Here is a 6,662-nt window from a genome sequence, read left to right on the forward strand (position 1 = left end):
TGAAATACTTGAGCACCACAACAAGATAAAGGTAAAGAAACCAATAGAAAAATGGGCACAGGATATGAACAGGCACTTCACCGAAGACAACATTCAGATGGCTAACAAGCACGAGTGTTGATTATTATAACTAAAGCACTTAATAATTTCAATCCCTTCACCATCTATCATAATGCTTCCAATTGACCAGTGGTGAGGATCTCTGATTTCTTGATGTTGAGCTTCATTCCATATTTAAGGCTGCAGTCCTTGACCTTCTGTTCAGAACACTTACTTGTACTCCTATGGAACAAAGACCTAGACCATGTGATTTCAGCCTCTGAAAACTTATTAGTCAGCTGGGTGAGTTGGTCGTGACTTGATGGCAATTAGTTTGAATTTTTTTAGGGTAATCTCTTATTGATAGACATACGTTTATAATTTGTTTTTGCCTACTTTGCCTTGGACAAATGATCTAGTAGAGAGAATCTTGACACAGTCATCTACTTGTTTCTTAAGAAAAGGCATTAGAAATAGACTTCCTGTGTTAAAAGACATAAATATTTTTAAAATCTTTCATAGATACCACCATCCAGGACATTGACACGACAGATTTACACTCTCATCTGCAGTATATGAGAATGGGACAAAAGTGTATTTTAAAATGCTCTTTACTTTTTCTTTTGGTTTCATAACATTGGAGAGAAGAAATGCAAGAAAGGAGCTTCATTCCAAATGGTTGCATCCCCGCATAATTTTTAATTGTGCCTATTCATATATTAATTGTCTCAAAATCTGCATATCTTAATGCCTATTTGAAATTTCACATATTCAAATAAGGATAAAGTATTTGAAGTTAGACCATTATGATCTTGATATTATCGAGGGCTTTACGGATTCTGTTGGGACCCCACCCCACATACATCATACATATACATCTCCTAGCTGAAGTGAAAACTGGTTCACAGTATCCCTTGTGTTTGTCATTAGGTGTCATCAAATCAACTAGGAATCATGGTGACCCAAAGAATGTCAGATAGGAACCCTGTCTCATCCTGCACCATCATCACAATCTCTACTAGACACCACAATTAAAAATCTCATAGCCAGGGAGTTCTAGTGGCCTAGTGGCAAGAAGCTGTGCTGCAATCCCAAAACTGCATGATTTGAATCTGCCAAATACTCCGTTGGAGAAGGAGGGGCAATTTCCTCCAGTGCCAGTAGGATCTGATTCAAACATACACAACAAGGGAAAAAAAAAGTCTCATAATTACCTTAAATTATCCTTGGCCAAATGGGAAGCTAAGCTCTCTTCTTACTCTTCTCTTCAGATTTTGACCCCTTTCCTGTTTCAAGGTGAGGTCAGCTATAGTGCAGCTGGTGCACAAAGCTCCCTAACGTGTCAGATAGAAGCTAGTTTCAAGATGAACTCATACCTTCTTATGGATTCCACCCCCTTCCCTGACCTGCTTGCTTCAGCAAATAAATCTCTCAAACCAGAATCTCCCTCTCTGCTTCCACTTCGAGAGAAATGACCCAAGATAAGGATTTGCCAAAGACAGAAAAGTTGAGAAATGTTTTCTTTCTTCAAGCGATTTTGTTGCCCAGCCATAAGTTATTGCTATCAAACTCAAAACGAGGAGCTGATTCACTGCAGAACTGTGTCTGTCAAATAAATATTGGTTTGCCATAGGAGAGAAAGAATACATGTTTGAAAGGAAGAAATGTTGAATTAATTATTTTATGGATATCATGTATTCTGTCTATGGGTTTAGAGTGTTAAATTTGAAGACATTTGTTGGTAAATTTGTGTATGAGTAATTTTTCAAATGATTTTACATTCATTTTGATCTTTATTTTAGGGAAACCTAAATAAAATAATAGATGTCAGTCTGGAGAGTAAGGTGCACTTGATTCAGGCTATGAATTCAGATTAGTTGCTATGTGTCAGAAAGCTGGACAATGACTAGTGACGATAGGAAGAGAATTGATGCCTTTGAGCTGCCGTGCTGGAGAAGAGTGTTGGACTGCAAGGAGAACAAACAGGTCTGTCCTAGAGTAGATGAGGCCAGGCTGCTCCTTGGAGGCAAGGATTCTGAAGCTTTGTCTGACATACTTTGGACATGTTGCAAGAAGGGACCATTTCTTGGAGAAGGACGTCATGCTTGGGATGGTGGAGGGACAGCACAAGAGAGAAAGACCCTCGATGAGATGGATTGATTCAGTGACTGGGATAGTGGGGGTAGGTGTGTTGGAGACAGTAAGATTGGCACAGAATAGAACAGGGTATAGGGCAGTTGTGCTTAGGGTCACTAAAGTTGCAAGTGACTGGACGGCACACAACAACAAAAATCTGAAATCAATAGCTCCTCATTTTTGTGTAATCCATACATCCCAATGTGAACAAATTTCCAGGTTCAACCTAAACTTCTTTGTAATCTACACTAGAACATATACATGTTAATGTCTGTTCAAGAAATGTTTATGACTCTTTTTGAAAAATTCTATATAAAATTCCGTTTTTATAAAAAATTCTAGAAAAAAGTTTATAGCCTTTTTTTGGATTGAAAATATAATATCAAGGTTTTTCAGCGCATCCTCAAGATTGTCTTTGAATGGAGGTTAAAGTCAATCTTCAGGAAGATTTAACAAAGCAGACTCAATTAAGTAACATTAGCCTGCTTCATTTATTGTTTAAATTCATCCTTGATTTTTATACTAAAGCAACGACAAGCACTTAAGCCACCATCTGTAAAGGCAAAATATGAAAATAGATTGAATAATAATTTGAGGGGTTGTTGTTGTTATGTGTTATCAAGTTGCTTGCCATTCATAGCAACCCTATATCCAATAGCTTAGAAACCTGCCCTATCCTGAGCCAATCTCACTGTTTTTAACACACCTGCCCCCATTATGCCAGTCACTGTGTCAATCCATCTCATCTTCCTCCACCATCTTTCCACCCTTCCAAGCATGATGTCCTTCTCCAATGACTGGTGCCTCTAGGCAACATGCCCAAAGTATTTGAGACCAAGCTTCAAAATCTTGACTCTAAGAAGCATCTTGATTTCACCCTCCCCAGGAGAGACCTGTTTGTTCTCTTGGCAGTCCATGGTATGTTCAAAACTCTTCTCCAGAACCACAAACTCAAAGGCATTGATTTTTTTTCTGTTATCCTTATTCATTGTCTAGCACTCTGATACATAACAAGTAGTTGCAAAGATGATGGCCTGAATCAGGCACACCTCATTCTCTAGACTGTCATCCTTGCTCTTCAACATTCTGGAGAGATCTCTGACAGCAGAGTTTCCTAATGTAATTAATCTTTTGATTTCCTTTCAGTCCATATTGGATACTGCAGTTCTAGACTTTCTGCAGCAAATGCTTCAGTTTCAGCAGGCAAGGTTGTCACCTGCATAACAGGTTATTTATTTATTTATTTAATTTTTATTGTTGTGTACCGTCAAATTGGATCTGACTGGTACAGGAGGAGATTGCTCCTCCTTCTCCGGTGGAGCATCTGGTGGATTTGAACAGCGCACTTTAGGGATTACTGCGCAGCTTCTTTCCACTAGGCCACCAGAGCTCCTTATAACATAGATTATTGAGACGTCTTCCTCCAGTGCTGATGTCACATTCTTCCTTCTGAAGTCCAGCCTCCTGAATGATCTGTTCCACATATAGATTGAAGAAGTATGGAGTGGAAGTGTGTGTTTCAGATTAACCAATGCTTGTTGCAGAGCTGGGATTTGTGGTCACCCCATATCGTGTCAGAATAGAACAAACTGTGCTTCAAAGAGATTTCGGGAGCTAATTCCTCAGGAGTCGATGAACAGGCCTTTCTTTCCAAGGTGCCTCAAAGTGGACTCAAACTGCCAACCTTTTAATTATCAGCAAGTTAATCATGTGCATCAACCCCGAAGTTATATTTCAGACCAAAAATGATTGATTAGTCCAACCTAAATTGATCAAAAGGTGTTTTCTAAAGCAATATCTAACTGATACCAGTAGTCTTCCATCTCAGTTCCAGCACATTCTCTCCCTTAACAAACCTCATTTCTTCAGTCAGAGAATTCTGGACTATTGGTACTTTTTGATGCCTAAATGGTAGTGAGATATGATCAATTTGTAGAAGTGATAATAAGTTTTTTATTTAATGCTTTCAACTATAAAGGAAAATTTTTGTAGCTATGAATCACACACATTGCTTTTCTTAACACTACACCATGGGTTTGAAGATTCCCGCCATCTCCTTGAAGTTACAAACCTGTAAAGTGTATATATGACAAGCACTTAAGTCTTCAGAGTGCTAATCACCTTGGCACATGTAGCCAGATGCTGCTAATTCTAATTCCTGAGTTTCTGTAGTGTCTTGAATTTTTATTAACCTCCGGTAATTTAGACCCTGATCTTGACAGTCTGAGGCCTATTTTGGGAAAGTGTGATGCTTAACAATGATGCTGCAGTTTGAGTTTTTGCAATGCCAACACTTCATGCTCATTCACTGTTATATGCTTTTGCCTCATTGTTTCTGATCAGCTGGATTTCTGAATGCATCTAGGCACACTGCTTCTACCTAGCAAGGAATCTAATTAGCTCTCTCTATTTTGGAGCAATTCTGTTACCTATTAGAATTACTTCCAGTTGGGTTGGCCCTGATTTCATCAGGGTTGGCTTTTTATAAGTCTTAGGACAAAAGACTAAAACCTCCCCCACTAAACTTAATCTAATTAGAAGAGTTCTGCACATTTATTTAAGGAAAACCAATATGCTTTATCTTAGACGTCATAGAACTTGGTTATCTGCTTTTGTCCATGAAAGACGTTGGGGCTCAGGACTCAGTACGTGGTTCAGAGTGTTTCTACTACCTGGGGCGAAGGTACTGAGCCACTTTCCCCTGCTTTTTTCTTGTAGTACCACAGCAGGCATTTGCATTAGGATTCTGTCTTGGCATCTTCCAATAGACTTCCTGAGATTTAGAAACAGTAGTTCTTAGGGCAGTTTTTCAAAAGCTGGTATTAAAGACTGCCACTTAGAGCCATTGTGGGGCTTTTGATGAACAGTAGCATGACAGGAAGGTGCTTATACTATGTAATAAAATCTTGAAGCTTTCAATATAACAAAGAGTCTGATCAATTCTTTCTTAAGGCAAAAATTTATGAAAAAAGAAGTTTATGGTTGTGCCACATCTTCCTTTTCTTCTCATTCGCAACACCCAGTTTGAAGATATCGATTATTTTTTGTGTTCTTGTTCCTCTTTCCAGCTGTTTTTTAATTGGTGAGTAGATAGTCATCATTTGCATTCAAGAAAAAAATAATAATCTTGGCAATATTTACTCATAAAAGTTATATCTAACAGTAAAATAGAGAATGTTTTCTACATTAAAAGAACCTCAGGCAAATAATTTTGTATTTGGAGACTTGGTATGAAAACATAACACAACATTCTATAGTGTAGGAGCTCTGCTGACCTAAAGGGTAAGAAGTTGTGTTGTCACCCAAACACAGATGGTTCAAATGCAACCACTCTACAGAAAAAGATGGGCAGTTTCCTCTTGTGGGAAAGAAAGCCTCTGAAAACCTACTGGAAGGTCGCCTATGAATCTTTCACGATTCCACAGCAAAGGGTTTTTCTGAGAGAGACTCAAAAGTATCGGGAACTCTGGTGACCTAGGGAGTTGTCCTGCTAATCCAAAGACCATAGCTTTCTGGACAATCTCCTCTCATGCAATTTACAGTCTCTGAAAACACACTGTTGGGTTAGATCTGAGTTAATGACAATGACTTTGTGTTTTTAAAATCTTAGGTGAGTGCCATCAGATCAGCAGTAAATGTATTCCTTTTTCCTACCGTACAGAAAACACCAAATTTAAAATCTGTCCTTTTAACCTATATGCCAAATTAACACAAAATCTGAGAAGATGGGTTGGTTGGTTTGTTTTGTTTGTTTGGTTTTTTTTTTTTTTTACAGGCATAGAAATAAGTTGACTTCCTTTTCAGGTGCTTGGACCCTTACTCAGTTCTGTTGCAGCTGTGATGTGATGTCTTAAAAAAGAGTTAGGATATACAGCTAAGGTTTTCCAAACTGCTGCATGCTGACTTTAAACAAAGGTAAACATATATCCCAGGACGCAGGAAGCCTGAGGCAGTCCATTCTGTTTTCCTCTTTTCTCTGGAGTTTAGGCTTGTGTTGTTTGTTTGGTTGATGACCTCCAGGCTGCAAATCGATGTGTTCTGGTGGTGGTGAGATATATGATGACAGAGTTCCATTACTATTTCCTTTCAAATCCAGCATCCATGTAGCTATAATATCCTTAAATCTCTATTAACGGATAATAGGCCCACATATAGAAGAAATATACACAGAAGAGGGATATGGAGGCTGAATTGAATTTCTGAAATGTTGTGTATACTTAATCGTAGCTGCCATCCAAGTAGGCTTTTGCTATATAAGTGAGCTCCTGAAAGAAGGAAATTAGCAGGGTGTGTGGCAAGGGTATTTCTGAAGGTAGGAGATGCATTTTGCTTTCTTTTTGAGAAATTCTGAGAATGTAAAGTATAGGCCAGCAAGCAAATGTATGCAAAGGGAGATAAAAGAGAAACAGCATTTTTCATAGAAGAACTGTGTTATGTGCCCTCAAGTCTGAATCAACTCATAGCTGACCCTCCATCAGGTTTTCAGA

The sequence above is a fragment of the Elephantulus edwardii genome, unplaced genomic scaffold, assembly GCF_000299155.1.
Source record: "Elephantulus edwardii isolate Elephantulus edwardi_28Jun2011 unplaced genomic scaffold, EleEdw1.0 scaffold00085, whole genome shotgun sequence".
Classification (NCBI taxonomy): Eukaryota; Metazoa; Chordata; class Mammalia; order Macroscelidea; family Macroscelididae; genus Elephantulus; species Elephantulus edwardii.